The sequence below is a fragment of the Bemisia tabaci genome, chromosome 5, assembly GCF_918797505.1.
Source record: "Bemisia tabaci chromosome 5, PGI_BMITA_v3".
Lineage (NCBI taxonomy): Eukaryota > Metazoa > Arthropoda > Insecta > Hemiptera > Aleyrodidae > Bemisia > Bemisia tabaci.
The window spans coordinates 15,791,466-15,809,075 of record NC_092797.1 but is presented as its reverse complement, the minus strand read 5'-3'; the positions used below and the strand labels follow the sequence as shown (position 1 = coordinate 15,809,075).

Here is a 17,610-nt window from a genome sequence, read left to right as displayed (position 1 = left end):
GTAAGGCAAAGGACATTTACCTAATTTTTAGGACGATTTTGTTCGCGGCTGCACATTAAAGCGCCTAATAAAAAACATTCTTTGGAGAATTTGAACTTTAGCTGCGTCGAATAAGGGTCTTTCCGTAAACGCGCTGACCTTAATGGAGCATCTCGTTCACATCCTAGGATTTCGAATATCATCGTGAAAGTTTCCGCATGGATGAATTGCCAAAATCAACGACGTGTCGTTCAGATTTGGGAGAAAAGTTAAAAAACGAGGCCCGGTTACGTCTTTCTTGGCATCATATGTGTTGTTCATGTAGCCCTTGAAGCACCATTTCAAATCATACAAACGGAACTTACACAATGTGAATGTAGCAAGGGGAAGGACGCGCATTGATGACGGCGCAAGGATACAACTATTCGTACTCAATGGATGTCCGTGTTGCATCTGCAAAATTGAAGGCGCCATGGCGTGCGGCGCGAACTCGCAATGCTCCGCTCTATGCTAGCGATGAGATGTCGCCCAGATTCGGAAGAAAACGAGGCCCGATTTTTCTATTTTTTCTATTATAGATTTTCTATATTTTTTCTATCTTCGCTGTGAAAAATAGAATGAAACACAGGCATGTTCTCATTAAATGCGAATGCGTTTTAAAAGCCCCAGCTCGATTTTGCCTCTGATCATCTAGACTTCCTGTTCCCTTGTTCCTATCGCTTTCAGAAAAAAAGCTTTCAGAAATCAAACAATGTCACCGACGATAAAAGCTACGTATCAATCATATCACCACATTTAGCTCGCGAGAAAAATCACCGAAGTGGAAATTTACTGAACTCTCCGGGGAGGCTTTTAATTTTTTTAGAATTAAAATTTAGTCAAGTCAGGATGTAAATGTAAGTGTTTTTTGAAAACATTTTTTGCATTATTTCTAGCACTCGGCTACAACCCAAACTCCTATATATTTAGTGCTACTACCTTCAGACATTGCATTACAATGTTCGCTGACTTTGATCAAGTCAGGAATACATTGGAGTCACCATGTCAAAGTAACAGTTATCTACGCAAAAAAACATTGACGTAGCCGACAAGCTGCTCATGCTATAACCGTGGTTAGTAAAGAAGCCGTATGAGCCCTCAGCCGTTGCAAAAATTACCATCGATTAATTACGGATTTTAATGAAAATCTGTCAACATTCTTCCGAGAATTTTACCGAAAATTTCATTACCAAACAGATCCAAATTATCTGAAAATGTCAAGAGAAAATATTCAAAATCTGGGTAAGAATAAACATTTGATTAAAGGGAATTAGGCAACCTCGATCGAAATTCATTCAGCTTTTCTCCTCAGCATGATAGCATGGTGGTAGCAGTGCCTATGAGAGCCTTTTACTTATGACATATTGACATATACCGAGATATTTCTATCCTTTCTGACATATGTATTTGTGAGGGCGCATTTTGAAGTGTGAAGAGGTTTCACTCGAAAGCTTTGTGAAAGAGCGCACTCTTTTACTTGATCCTTTTTTGAACAACGTCGCGTATTTTGTGAATTTTAATTTGCACTCTGTTCAGTTATGTGAGATTTTACCCATAGAGCTTCGCTATTTCACGTATACCTAATGTAAAGTGACTTAGTGACTTTTGAAGTAACATTGTGATGACCACCCTTATAAGGAGAATTCCCAACTAGGGAAAGGTCATCCTTCCTTCAGAGATAGACCCGATTCCATATAAGGCGTAATTTTATAACTTTACGACTTATACTCTTACATGGAATCAAGTATAAATCACTGGAGGAGCGGTTGTGAGATATAATTGACGAAATACTCTGAAATTCACCCTTAAAGTGAAAATCCAAGTATTTGGACAATTATACCTGCTAAAATAGAGTGGGAGAGCAAATCAGCAAACTGAAAAATATCTAATCATTCATGCTTTTTACGATCGGGAAGATAAGAAAGACAAAGAAGTCTGGCGTTTTACAATTTATTGATTGAACATTTTAAGAATTTTGAAAAAGATAAAAAGATAAGAAAAACTGAAACAAAGACAACACTTTTAACAAGAATACATAGGAAAGTATGCAAAAGATACGAAAAATAAAGAATTTCAAAAAATGGTAAAACGATCTTAAATGTTTGTAATTCTCGGAAAATTCTACGATCGCATCTCATCACACCGATACTGAATCCGACGATGTACAAACTTATTTCTGGCTCTCGCTTCACCCTTACTGCTATAGTTATCCTCGATTTTTATCAAACAACGGTAGGTACAGTTTTGTTTATCTTTCTCTCCTCTCGTCTGTATTTTTTATACATTATATCGTCTCTGAAACGGGTATTCCACTCTCTAGCCCCCAAGAATCTCTGCTCACAGATTTACTCTCCAATAGTCAACAGGGATATAAACCCACCAACCTGCGATGATCCCAATATGTCGCAACCAACATTTTGAAATGTTTTCCTTCCATCGAATTAAGAATCTAACTTTTTGTCCGTACCCTCACCCTTCATATTTTTTGGAAAGACATTAATAGCCTAAGATAGTGAATGTCTCTAATAAAATTACCGAACTAACGAACTGACTCTCTAAACATTAGAGTACCTCTGATAAACTGAAATTTACATAATGTTGCTCGTTTAAAAAGGAAAACTGAAAAGCTAAAGTTGAGGGTACAAAGTAAAAGGTATCAAAACAAACTCTTTCTTTTCTCTTATTTTTGTTGTTGAAAAAGTGACAAAAAATTTAAAAATGGGGTGAATGTTAATTCATTAGTTCCTCCTTTCTTTCTTTTTCGCCCTTTTTACGAAGAGAACCTTCCTATTCTCCAGCGTGCACAGTGGTCTTGAAGCAAAAAAAAAAAAAAAAAAAAAATGCGACAAAAATGTACCCAAAAACGGTTTGCAGGGGGTGAGGTCATGTGGACATCCCTGGAGCAGGTTTAGTTGTATCAACGCAGGGCGCTGACTTCAACTGTACCTGTTCAGTTTTCTGCCTCACATAGTCACATTGCATCGTCCCATCGACGTTTTTCTTGCATACTTCGTATTTCTGTATGCATGCATGTAAGAAATAATTATAGCCCAGCTTGCACATGTTAAAATGAAGTAAAAACAGTGTTGCCAAATTTCAAGATCGCCACTGCTCATTGTTCGTAGAACTCTCCTCTTCCCTTCGATATCGCCAACTGAATCATCATGGGTTTTTTATGGACTTTAAGGTCCCTTCCCCAACAGACAGTCACTTTTAGAGAGAAAATCAAAGGCAAATATTTTAAAAATATCAAAAATTGAAATCACTTGTGCGGAGGATTTTGATGACGGTCAAAACTCACCAAGAATGGACTCGAAACATCCAAAAGAACAGAGACTTGCTCCCACACCCGCTGTTTTCTCCGACCAATACGCCGATATCTCGCGACTTCAGACCAAATTTCAGACGATGATATGGCATCCAGTCTTACAGGTGAATGCAGCTTCGCTTTGCACCAGCTGACTCGACAAAACACGTAGATTAGTTTGAGGGGAGGTTCGCTTGCAGGGATATAGAGGCAAGGGCCCCCACTTATTTTTTTCGGCCCTACCTCCGAGCCCAGAGCTTCCTGGAGAAAATAGTAGGCTCTGGGCTGCCGGGTTCGGGCGAGTGGAAGGGCGTTCGAATCGACGCGTTGCATCGTCACGGGCTCGAACAGGAAAAGAAAGAAAGAAAGAAACCGCCATCACAATAAAATGTAAAAATAATTCCACAAAAAAAAAAAAAAAAAAAAAAAAAAAAAAAAAAAAAAGTATTTGAATAAATTGTTTTGATAGTTTTTAAACTATTATCAATTTTCTCTCCACTGTGTTTTTGAAGTTAAAAAATACTCTCTATCTCTCTTTTTCAAATTTTCACCTTGTTTGTAACATACTGGCGCTTCCTTACTCCCCCTCCCTCATCTGCCGTATGCAACTCTCCCAGAAGAGATCATCCGGTCTAATTGACCCGGATTGGAATTTCTGAATGTATAGTCGTTAGAAAAAAAAGAATCTCTAAAATGACACAACCCTCGCCAAAATACCGATTTTTAGACGTGCCTCCTCAAGGGCGACTGGGAGACCTCTTAACATGTTATTAATTTTTCCTCCAAATAAGTATTGATTTGGACACATTACAGTATATTTCGAGCTAACTTTCTTAAAATTCCAAAAATAAGATAGGATAGTAGATAGGATATGTAGGTTTGACCACAGCTGTTGCCAGATCGTGCAAATAAATAAATAAATATTTATAGTAGATAGGATATGTAGATTTGACCACAGCTGTTGCCAGATCGTGCAAATAAATAAATAAATAAATAAATAAATATTTATAGTAGATAGGATATGCAGGTTTGACCACAGCTGTTGCCAGAGTGTGCAAATAATAAATAAATATTTATCTATGAGACTTGGCAACGCCGCAATGCATCTGTTACCCAAATGTATCCGATAAATCCGTATATATTATAGCGACTTGGCAACACCGCAATGCATCAAATTAGAACTCTGTTTCTATTTTATCTTTTTAAAGGAGAACAAATCGACATCATTCGTGAGAGAGGAAATATGTCAATTGGTGATTATTTAAAGAAGAAAAGTTTCCTTCATGTTAGTAAAAAAAGGCGTAAAAACGAAATAAATCTCGATTCTGATGAAAGAAATGTAAATATTTACGGAAAATATAATCCGATGTATTAAATGTCAGTGTTTACAGTTTTATGAAGCTGGGCGTATTTTTTTACAACATTCAGTGACTTCAAAGTTTAGAGAACAATTTACGTCACATTTTTTATGCAGAATGCTTTGTCACCGTAAAGCTGCTCTTTGAAAAGTTGACATTATTAGCAAAAGCCGGCAATTTTCCTAGATCATGCAGCTTTTCATATAGGCTTCATAAAGTTACGTACGCTTTACGGCGGATAAGGGGGGAGGACTATAACGATCGGATCGTGGGGCGATGGCGATTTCGGCGACGGCGATAGCCGCGGCGCGGGGGCATTGCCCCGGCTTGCTGAAGTCCCCGGATTCCCACGAAAACTCCGCCTGAGCATAGTGTGAACGGCCACTAACTCAAAACATCAGACCAGCGCACCGTGCTACCGCGCCGGATTTCGGAAAAAACAGCGATTTCCAACACCCTGCAAGCGGGCAAATCTACCGTTTTGTCAGAGGTCCGGCGCGATAGCATGGTTTTCCGCTGAACGTGGAAATCCGTAAACATCAGTGCTGGAAACGAGAAACAACAGCTAAGGACTTTCAGGAGGGTCCCATGGTAAGCTCGACCGCGATTCCACCATTTCCACCTTCAAAGTTTAGTAGTCTCCGAGGTGTCACCCAAGCTGCTCCTCACTGCGTCGAAGCCCAAAACCCAGTGCGGCCCTCGCCTTGTCGAGAACCCCCCCCCCCCTTTTGTTGAGTAGTTGTTGAGTCGAGTTTAGAGTATTGAGAGTTTAGAGTAGAGTATTGAGTTATTAAGTAGTCATTGTGTTGTTGCATTTCTCATTTAGTAGCGAATAAAAGAATTGGTCATCTATCGTATCTCGGTCTCGCTATCGACCCCGAATCGTCGATCCCTAGGTGGTAAGACCCCTTTCTACTAATACGAGTTCCGTGGAGCTCATCCATCCAATCCACGGTGGTGGAGGCATAAGATCGCCCCAAGGAGAGTGGTAGTTGTGAGTAGAGTGCCCTTCTGGCCCTACCCTCAACGACCGTTATAAGGACTCCGAGTATTGCCATTTGCTAGGAATATGCTGTAGCAAATTCAAGCTACGTGGACAATTTTCCGAGTCTCTGGGACCAAATAAACTTGACTCAAGCGGTCTACTGTTTCCTCATAATACAATGTCCATAACTCATCAATTTTTGCACAATTTGGCAAATCTGTGGATAAACATTCATCATTTTTGTACAATCTGGCAACACTGAAAATTAGATGTTGACAAATTTCACCAATAATTATTTTTTTATTTTTTGCACCGTCGGGCAACGATGTTGCGTAACGTACAAGTTGAAGGGGCAACATACACGGGGGCGGGGGGTGTCAGCGAATTGTATTATGTAATGTAATACTATATTACCTCGAGTTAACTAGTAAAGCGGGATTCACAAATTCATGTCATAATATAGTACACGAAGCACGGGCGAAGATGAGGATGAAAGAGGATGAAGAGAGAGCGGGAGAAAGAGGGTGATGGCACAGGGAGGGGGGGGGGGGCTAGCGAAAAGTATCTCACCCTCGATCACTATTTTACGTCGAGTAAAATAGTACATAAGTGAATCAGGATTCACAAATTCATATCATAATATAGTGGGCGAAGCACTTCAAATTGAAGATCAGACAAGAATTCGACGTAGGCGACATAGCGGATGGTCACCCTTCCTTTAGTGACAGACCCGATTCCGTATAAGACGTAATTTTATAAATTTATGACTTACACGTATACGGAATCAAGTCTCATCACTGGAGGAGCGGCTAATGAGATGTAATAAATTGACCAAATACTCTGATCTTCACCCTTATAAAGCTAAGATCCAAGTATTGGGACAATTATACCTGCTGAAATAACAGCGGGAGAGCAAAATCAGGAAAGTGATATTAATATATTAATCATTCATGCAGGGTCGGACTGGCTCGCATCCGAGGGCGTAGACCCTTGGCTGGTTAAAGGGGCGTAATTTGATATTTCCTGGTAGGGCATTCACGGAAAAAAATTAAATGTTGTTTTAGCATTTATAATGTTAAAAAAATGTGCGAGAAAATTCAAATGCTGTTTTTTCATTAAAAAAATGCTAACTTAACTACGGCCACGGTTAAATCAACATATTCCAAAGTAAAGTTAGCATTTTTAAATGTAAAATCAGTATTTGAAACATCTCGCACATTTTTCCAGGATTATAAATGCTAAATCAACATTTTATTTTTTGCCGTGTTCCCTACGTGGAGAGGGCGGGTTCAGAAAATTTTGGCAAATCAGCACAAGTTTACGCTATTTTCAGGTTCAAAGTTTATTGATCGCACGGAGTAAAAATTGCAAAATTGAACATGAAGCACAGCATTGAGAGCTCACGCTTCGCGTCATCGCGCCTTCAATTTTTCAGATGCAGCACGGACGTCCATCAAGTACAAATAGTTGTATCTCAGCGCCGTCGTAAAACGCATCCTTTCCCTCCCTCTTTTTACATATTGTGTTTGTTTCCGTTTGTCTTGTTCGTAATGGTGCTTCAAACACAACGTGAGTAATACAGCCGAAGGTAGGAGATATGTCTTCAGGCCTTTTTTTAACTTTTCTCCCGAATCAGAGCGACGCTTCATTGACAACATAAAGCAGAGCATTGAGAGCTCACGGTTCGCGTCATCGCGCCTTCAATTTTTCAGATGCAGCACGGACGTCCATCAAGTACGAATAGTTGTATCTCTGCGCCGTCGTTAACGCGCATCCTTTCCCCCGCTTTATTTCCATATTGTGTTTGTTTGCGTTTGTCTTATCTGTAATGTTGCTTCAAACTGGAGCAGAGCATTGCGAGTTCACGACTCACGGCATCGCGTCTTACATTTTTCATATGCAATGTGAACATCCATCTTGCGCGAATAATTGTATCGCATTTACATTTTAGATGTCTCTTATTTTTGAATTTCGAGATAAATTAAGGTTAAGTTTGCCCGAGCTATGCTATGGTATGTCCAAATCAATAGTCATTTGAAAAAGAGGAAATATGTTTAAAGGTCTCTCAAGAGGTCTATAAAGGATGCGAATGTCTAAAAATCGAACCGACCATCGCTTCTAAGGGAGTTACACATAGCGAATGAAGGAGGGGGAATGATAAAGCGCGCCTGTATGTCAAGAAGAAGGTGAAAATTTCACAGAAAATTGTTTACGCTTCAGAAAGTAGTTCTTGGACCTCTGTTCAACACTATCCTGCGTTAAAGCACCTTTCTTTACTTCTAACTCTCTCTTCTTCCGTCCATTTAAGAAATTTTTTTCACATATTTTCGGTCGTATTTTTTTTTTCTTTTCTTCTTATTTTGCTATCTGTAAGAGGGGCGCGTTTTCGGCGGCAAAGGGGGCGTATCTGCCAATGGCAGATTGGCCTTATGGCCAGTCCGAGCCTGCATTCATGCATTCATGCATTCATGCATTCACCCAAACGTCGCGTCGTCCAAATTCCAAAGTCCAGCGAATCTCAAAATATCCAAGTCCAAAATCGAGAGAGAGAGAGAAGCGGAGTCGAAACCAAGAAAGCAAGTGAGCTGTGGCCGAGCCGAAGCTCCCGGCCAGACTAAAAAACGCGCATGAGATAAAAAAAGGAGTAGCGTTTTGAAGCTTTATCAATTGACATTAAGAATGAAAAATGAATTGTAATTATGATAAGAGTTACGTCTCTTATCTGGTTATCTCACTGGTAGAGAAGAAACGAAATTGTCGCTTCTTAATATAGTAGTAGCAAACCTAACTGATTTAGTAAATCGGGAGTCAAAAATTGCATATCATAATATAGTACTCGAAACATCACCATTGAGGAGTGGACGAGAATTCGACGTAGCCGGTGTGATGACCTCCCTTATAAATGAAAATTTGAGTAAAAAATTTCATATCATAATATAGTACGCGAAACATCACCATTGAGGAGTGGACGGGATTAGAGAGAACGGATCAGAGAAGAAACTAAATTGCCGCTTCTTAATATAGTAGTAGCAAACCTAACTGATTTTGTAAATCGGGAGTCAAAAATTGTATATCATAATATAGTACGCGAAGCACTTCAAATTGAAGATCAGACGAGAATTCGACGTAGCCGGTAGAGAAGAAACGAAATTGTCGCTTCTTAATATAGTAGTAGCAAACCTAACTGATTTAGTAAATCGAGAGTCAAAAATTGCATATCATAATATAGTACGCGAAACATCACCATTGAGGAGTGGACGGGATTAGAGAGAACGGATCAGAGAAGAAACGAAATTGCCGCTTCATAATATAGTTGTAGGTAACAAACCTAGCAGATTCGGATCGTCGCAGCAAATTTGTAATAATACCTGGAACTTCGTCGCCAATACTTCATCCCTTACAGGAGATACTGGTGCAACGAGTCCACGAGGACATGCCAGTTGAGCAAGCCGAAAACTGTTGGTCGAGGACCAAAAAAACCTGCATTAATATAAAAACGTGGGCAACAAATCTTTTACTTGCTTGGAATATTGGAAAATTAATATTAACCTGTTTTGAGATCATTTCATCGATGATCTGAACTGGCCCCTTACTACTGCTTGTGAGATAGAAAAAAAACAGTGGTTAAACACCTAACGTCCAAGTTCCGAAGGGGCTTGTTGAAAAATCTACAGAGTTCATAGGCGATCTATGGCGGCCGTGGTTCGTCAATCCTTAAGGACACTTGCGATTACAGAAAGCCTGCAAACATTGGCTCTATTGGCCCCGAGAAAATTTTCAAGTCCCCCCCCCCTCCCATGAATGGGTTGACCCCCTTCGAAACTTGAAAATTTGCTCGGGGTCAATAGAGCCAATGTTTGCAGGCTTTCTGTAATCGCAAGTGTCCATAAGGATTGACGAACCACGGCCGCCATAGATCGCCTGTGAACTCTGTAGATTTTTCAACAAGCCCCTTCGTAACTTGGACGTTAGGTGTTTATGAACGATGATTATAAAAAATACTTTTATAACCCATCCGCTACCCTTAAGTCTAACATCCTCATACTCTTGCAGAATTTTCCCATGGAATGTTCCAAATTTCTCGTCTACATCGGTCTCTGCGAAAGATGCGGTTGCGACCGTTTTAAAAATATACATTTTAGTTTTATCGCTAGTTATTATCAGCTCGGTATCCTCACACCTCAGAGTCTAGAGGAGGCAATGATGGAAGTATAAACTCTGCGTGCACATGAATATTAGCTTTTACAGAATTCAATGTTAAAATCTCCTCTCCCAATTTTTTCTCCAATAAAGGAATTATATTTTTTAAATACAGATTCAAATCGAGTAGTTTCTCATTGAAGTTCTTTACGAAATAAGTCTTCGCGAGGTTGTTAATAGCCGTTTCGGTTACGGTTAGTTGTATTAGAGTTTCCGACTCGTACGATTTCTCAAAATGAGGTTCCGAAACATAATGTTTCGGTCCCGCTGAGACTTTACAGATTTTACAGTATGACACATTTCCAGTTGAGGATGAAGCGGACATGATGCTTACTTTTGAAGTGAAGTGAGAGTAGCAGTGAGAATTGCGTTGCCTTTCCTTCAGTGACCAGATCGGTTCTGTACAGAAATAATTAAGAGAATTACTAATTTTTCAATAGACGGTTGAAATTTGCTTATTTTCTAAATATTTTCTAACAAGAAAATGAACTTCAAGTATCTCTTTTTGGAAGAGTAATATTTAATAACAAACAAGTTTCAATTTTATTTAAGAATAAGTTCATATCAGATTTTCTAATAATACCACACTAAGTTTTTTTTCTCAAATTATTACTTGAGAATGAGCAACTCTCATAGGCGTAGTTAGGGGGGTCCTGGGGGGGGGCCTCCCCCCCCCCCCCAGAAAAACGGGTTCCTCCATTCCTCACCCACCCACCGCTCTCTTCACCTCGAGAGGTGGTCCCATGGCCTTCCCCCCCCCCCCCCAGAAAAATTTCCTAGCTACGCCCCTGACAACTCTGATATAAAAAATATATAAATGTACAAAGGGTGTCCCAAAAGTAAGTAGGCTGATGCTGCCATTTCAAAACTAAGCTACCTAGCAAATTGATCGTAGTCTCATTTGAAAGATCTAATCCTCTTCTATTGATTGAGACCAAGATCAACTCATTTGAATAAAAATTCAACAAGTTATGACACTATATTTAAGGGGTGTATATTACGCGCGCCGCCTACGAGTTTTTCATTCGACAAGAAAAATCTACGTGTAAGGTCATGCTTGTTGCTTTTTTTTGAGTTTCAGGGCATTATTTACCAGCATTTGTGACAGAAAACACGACAGTTGACAGCGAGTACTACTGCAATGTTTTGGCGGAATTTCGGATGCACATTTCCCGGAAAAGGCCCCATTTGAAAAATTCGTGGATTCTCCATCAGGATAATGTGAGGGCGCACACATCTAATTTTACCCGTGAATTTTTGGAAAGCAAAGGTATTAGACTTCTAAGACATCCGCCATGCAGCCCAGATCTTGCTCCCTACGATTTCTGGCTGTTCCCTACTCTTAAGAAGGAGCTTCGCGGTCAAAGATTCAGGACCAAGGAAGAAACCAAAGACGGCTGTCCAAAAAACCTTCAAAAAAATTCCCCAGGAAGAATTTGAGAAGACTATGCTCGTGAAATGGGAGGAAAGGATACACAAGTGTATAAACAACAACGGAAAATACTTTGAGAAGCAACCTGATAATCTGGTGGAGTCTGACAATAGCGGATAGAATACATTTTTATTAAAACCCCGTAGGCGGCGCGCGTACACCCCTTACATATAGTCATAACTTGTTGAATTTTTATTCAAATGAGTTGATCTTGGTTTCAATCAATAGAAGGAGGATTCGATCTTTCAAATGAGACCAAGATCAAGTTGCTAGGTAGCTTAGTTTTGAAATGGCAGCATCAGTCTACTTACTTTTGGGACACCCTTTGTAATATGAAGATGCATATATTTTTAATGTCTGTGTTGTTCAATCTCAAGTAATAATTTGAAGAAAAAAAATATTAAATTTAAACTGACCCGTTATAAAACTGAAAGTAATCCGTTTAGATGAGTGAAAGTTGTTTAAAACACAGAATGTTATCTAGTCAAAAGACTAAATCCAAGCACTTTCCACAAATCGCTTCTGAAGAGGAGAACCTCTACAGTGAAGCGGGACAGAGATATCCCGGTAGGAGAAAATCTTCGAAATTTTCAAGTTAGTTCTGACTGACTGAAATCTGGATGCGACCGATATGATGGTGAAACACAGAATTTATAAGTTTCAAATAGGCTTCCTTGCAAAGCTTGGCGTCGGTTCTCTACGGGATTTAAAAGCTGAAAGCTGATTGGTCGACTCATAGTGTCTTTTTGAGCTGTGATATAAGCTCGAAGCTACTTGGACGGTTTATTCACCCTCGCTTTAAAAAAAAAAAAAAAAAAAAAAAAAAAAAAAAAAAAAATCTCACGATAAGAAAGAGATTGGTAAATTGAAAATGTGGGTTGTATGATACTCACCATTTGAGTCATTAAGACACGTGCAAGCGCATCGGAACAATGCATTGATTAATCAATTATGCAGCTGTTCCTTAAAACGCATCATCCAGAGCGGGAGAAAAAGTTTGGGGAAACGGAAAAGGGGGAGTGAAAGTCCATGACAACTGGTCGGGTACAGTTGCTTTGTTGCAACTGTTGCAACAGTTGCAAACGACACTTACACTATTATCTCAATTGATCCTTTTTCCTTTAAAAACAAAAATTATTCTGTTACATCAATTAAAATGCACTTACCGTGCCAACAGTGAAGGTTACCATAAGAATCCAGCAAACAACAAGCAGTAACTCCAGCGCACTGCCGCTGGAGAGCGGCTCTGGGCCGCTCATATCCAAGACATAACTACTATGGGGCCCTGCCCCCTGACCACTACTCGGCCCAACCCCCGGGAGGGCGCCTCGCGCCCTTAGGCCCGCTTCGCGGGCCCATTACGCATATGCATAGGCAAAAACCATTTTAATACACCATTTTGTGTTCGAGCTGCATCGATTTCAAAATTTTTGACGTAACACTCAGATTTGTAAATGATGAGGAATAGCTGGATGTACATAATTTCACAGTCCACTTACTGGAGAAATTTCGATTTATTATGTTATTTTTAAATACTTAATTTAAAAAAAAAAAAAAAAATTCGACCGTTAAGAGTTAATAATATTTGGTCCGCCCCGACGCGACGCAGCGCCTGCCTTCTCACTTTGTATCTGCTGTTTATCTGCTGTAAATATTAATAGAAATTCAGCAATCAAGTAAATTGACCAATGCCACAAATCGAAGCCGGAAGAATGCAGGAAAAATTGAGTTAAACCTTATACCTTGGACCTTGAACCTTGAACCCTGAGCGATGCACCGTTCCTTAACTCTTCGAATGAGGAGCCCTTTGGTACGAGCTTTTCCATTGTTTTATTGTTTATTCGAGTCACTCAGGTAGAATCCCACACCTTGACGTTTCTAGCGGAAACGACATATCTCTCACGCTATTAACATTGGACTTAGGTGACATGAGCTTTAAAAGCTCTACAACATTAAAAGTTCGGGGTTTCATAATTTTTTGCACTTCTACATCTACTACAGATGACATACATGTAAAGATCATCCTTATCGGTCCGGCAGTTCGTCAGAAATAGTGCTTCCAAGATTTTGCTTGTAGCTGTATAATATAGACTAGCCGTGTTCAGCTCACTGTGCGAGCTGTCACGCCTAGCTGGGGAGTGCCCCTGGACCCTCAGTTCCTCGCTTCGCGATGAACTTGCGACTCGTTCCGCGAGCCGCCCCTCATAGCTATTAACTTTTAAAAGAACGAATTTACTTTTTTTAACGAAGTATGGTGAATAGTGGCGAATATGTTATCTTTGTCCTCATCCACAATCAGCAGACTTAGCAATTTAAGCCACGGCCGCCATCTTGGATTTTGAAATTTTGAAAATCTGACCATAAATTCGAGTTTCCCGTTGAAAAATACCTCCGGATACCGATAGTCTCACGAAAATCGAGTGAATAGGAGCCGACTTAGCATTTTAGGCCATGGCCGCCATCTTGGATTTTGAAAATCTGACCAAAAATTTGAGTTTCCCGTTGAAAAATACCTTCGGATACCGAGTCTCGTGAAAATCGAGAGAACAGGAGCCGACTTAGCATTTTAGGCCACGGCCGCCATCTTGCATTTTGAAATTTTGAAAATTTGACCAAAAATTCGAATTTCCCGTTGAAAAATACCTCCGTACCTATACCGAGTTTCACGAAAATCGAGTGAACAGGACCCGACTTAGCATTTTAGGCATAACAACGCCGCTGGGGACCACAGATTAGTCCAGATCGCTAACATCTTGGCGGAAGAGCGTGAGTAGTTTTGTGAGCGCCATTGGCGGGAAAATTCATGGGCATTTAAAACCACCAGGAACCAAAACTGAAATTTTGGCTATTTGCAGCAGATTTTCGGCGGGAGAATACTTCTTTTTCAGATTTTTGTGGGATGAAACGTTCCGGAGAATTCAAGAATTAGTTTCTCAGTAGAATTTATGTGGTTCAATTTTTCCAGATTAAAAGATTCTTCACTTTCCCCCTTAATTTGGAATGTCTATCTCTCATCTATTCTGGATGAATCGATCTTCACCGCCAGATTATAATATATCATATATTTGAAGTTTAAAGGAGGAAATAATTTTTTTCGAAAGGGGAAAAAATTACATTAAGGCCATGGCCTTCGATTTCGGTGCGGACAACATGTCGAATAAAGGCATCGTCATGAAATGGTACGCTTACTCGGTACGCGCACAAATAAGAGCTTTTTACCAAACGGGTGAATGGACATGAGGGTCATTTCACGTCAACTGTGCTAAGCTGACCTGACCCCCTCCGATTTGGCTGAAAATTGGTATACGAGGTTTTTACATCATTCTAAGAAACCAATTGGAAGGGTTTGCCCATCCGACGCGACGTCCCGTTCGCGAGATATCGAAAACATATTTCACGTATTTACGGAGTCGCAGGCAAAAGAGTATTTGAGTTGGGGATACAATTATGAAGTGCAGAAAAAGAAAACGTTTAGGGGGTAAAAAATATTACTTCTCAGTTTTCGATGCTCAACTCTTTCCAATTCTCTTCAAAACAGTGGGTCAAAGTTTCGAGCTATCATTTGAAGTATCAATAAAAGCGTTTAAAAGTATTCGTTTCTAAATCTTGCAACACTGTCGGCCCACTCGGTCTGTGTTTTTTTTTAAATTCGAGACTTATTGTTTTCTAAGTTGGAAATCTCTCAAAAAGGGTACATTTTTTAAATTGTCAAGTACCCTCTGCCCCACATGATGTATAAAACTAATCTCTTTATGCTGAGGTATATTATCTCATTTTATTTTTTCCCCCGCCGCGCCACAGGGGCCCTCTTGTCTGACTCCGTACTAATTAAATTGTACGTCAGTTTACAGAAATGTCTCGGCATAAAATTTATGAGTTTCTCAAAATAACCAAACATGTAGGTAAAGTTGGTGAGCTACTGACGGGACGTTCCCAGACGACAGGGTTCGGCTAAACTTGCTGTTTCTCTATAGGAATCTATTTCTGTAAAGCCCCAGAATAAAATAATTTTACGAGCATTACTCAATGCGAGTGAATAGGTAATACCTAAGTCCTCATATATGATAAGAGAGATCGTTGCACCTTAAGCGAATTTTATTTAGAGGTTCAGTACTACTTTTGTGTCCGAACCTCCGAGCTGCCATTTTATTTGAGTTCGGAACTTCCGATTCGGTGACTAACGAATCGCAACGTTGGTGCGTGATTTTGGTACCACCCCGCGAGGTGTTTCTGAAAAAGGTTTGACCTATCGAAGACTAACGGATGTGATTGGTAGAATCTGGTAACACCGGTGTCCACTGGTGTTGGTGATTGATGAGACAAACCGGGACAGAAATTCCCAAAGAGGTTCGGAACCTAAAATAAAATTTCGCTTCTCGAAATCTGTAAACACGCAAATCAGCTGATTGTGAGTCAGTGCGCTGATCAATCCACCAACACACCAACATCATGCTCGTTAGACCTTGGTGTTGTTCAAGTGGAACTCGATTAATTTTCTATACTGTGTCATTTGAGAGATCAGGAAGGGGCCGTTCATGAAATACGTAACGCTCTAGGTGCGGAAGGATGCCGAAGAGAGCGTTAAAGCATATTTTACGTGGTGATGGATAGAAACTTGTACGTTGTAAAAGCGTTACGGAGCGTCTAAAAATACAAAATTTAGCGTTACGTGTTTTACGAACGGCCCCCCACGCCCAAACTTCCGAAATCTAATATCTTTGATATGGAACTCTCGCATGCCACGGGGATATAAGATTTAAGCAGAGGTGGATCCAGTAATTCGGCAACACCGGGTTCTCTCCATTTAAACTTATGCAAAATAATCGATCCTGTCGAAGCACCTGGTCCCTCCAAGAATCGATACATTTCTATAGCAGGTTTAAGTGGAGAAAAAAAATGTTGTTAATTCGCTGGATCCGCCAATGGATTTAAATACTTTTTCTTATGTGACAATTAGGGAGAAATATACGTTGCGTCGGTGCTACAAGTAATCTCTGACACTAAGTTCTAAGCTTCGAAAAAATGTCTCGAAGTTGATGCCGTTATGGAAGAGATGCCCTACATAATGGGAGGGTTCACCTTTGTATCCAGTCAAACTTTCGATGCACAGATTGGGAGTGAATACATCGGAAGGGTTGCCGCGTCTATGTACAATCATAGATTGGTGCATACTCAATTGGCGACAACCCTGCCAATGTATTCGGTCCATATCTGTGAATGGAGAGTTTGATCGAAGCAAAAAAAGTGGACTCTCTGATACGTAGGGGGTCTCAGTTTTGAGAGCTTTTTTTAAGCTTGAGAGCTTGTTTAAAATGAAGCATTATTACCATCGTATTTTTTGTGAAGCTTACATGGTATAAAATACCCGAGTAAGCAAATACACGTGGCATGCAAAAGCTTATTTGACTAGTCTATCTAATTTAAATGAACTGACTGATTCAACCATGATAATTCAAAACGGCAAAATTAATCTCACTCCTGAAAAAAGGGTTGTGCAGAGAGTTGCGTGAAAGCGTAAAAATTGACGTCATTATAGACGAAACACCAGTAAGTTCACATTATTCCGCCAGGGCCTTGTTTTTACTGCGACCTAAAATGGTACCCTTTTCTGCCGATATTTAATCTCAACATTTGCTTCTTGTATGTCCAAAACGTAGCCACACGCACAAATTACACGTTTTGCTAGCGCCATCGGGGTAGGAAGGTAGGGGGGGGGGGGGGGGCTTGGATTGGCGGCGGAACCGGGCGTCGGGCTCATTCGTTCCTATACTCGCAATGCTTTTCTATGGCGCTTAGTTCCGTTTGACAGAACGCACTATCCGGGATTCTAAATTCCTCGAAAGGAACTCAAATTGGCGCTTAGTTCCGTTTGACAGAAATACGTCCAATTATATCGCGGACATTCTAAGGTCATTTTTGTCATTTTTTTTAAAAAAAAAAAAAAAAAAAAAAAAAAAAAAAAAAAAAATCTAACTAAAAGTAAATTTCTACAGTTCGTTTTATTATCTCTAAAGGAGTCATTGATTTTCAATTATCCGGTTTTTTTTTAGTATCCGTAGCCACAAATCACCCGATAATCGAAGTTTGACTATCACTGCACTGTATTTGTACGCTATCACTGTCGAACAGGTTTATGTCCTAATGCTGTGGATCCGAAGTGCAGGCTAATTAAGAGAGGAAATCCAAAGCGTCGGGAGTGGACGTGCACTGTGCTGGTGCATAATCCACTTCTCATTGGATGCTTCACACTCACGCCATACCGCGTCGAACATCTGGATTACTGCGTCTCAACTTTGCGCCCGTCGCTGTC

The 17,610-nt window shown here is 40.1% G+C and overlaps 1 long non-coding RNA gene across 1 annotated transcript; it reads right to left on the bottom strand.

Moving 5' to 3' along the window:
- Positions 1–1,955: 1,955 nt before the first annotated feature.
- LOC140224582 (uncharacterized) lies at positions 1,956–12,040 on the bottom strand. Its single transcript, XR_011899857.1, has 3 exons — positions 11,717–12,040; positions 10,203–10,267; positions 1,956–3,476 (listed from the first exon to the last, which is right to left on the bottom strand). It is a non-coding gene; the product is annotated as an uncharacterized lncRNA (long non-coding RNA).
- Positions 12,041–17,610: the final 5,570 nt, after the last annotated feature.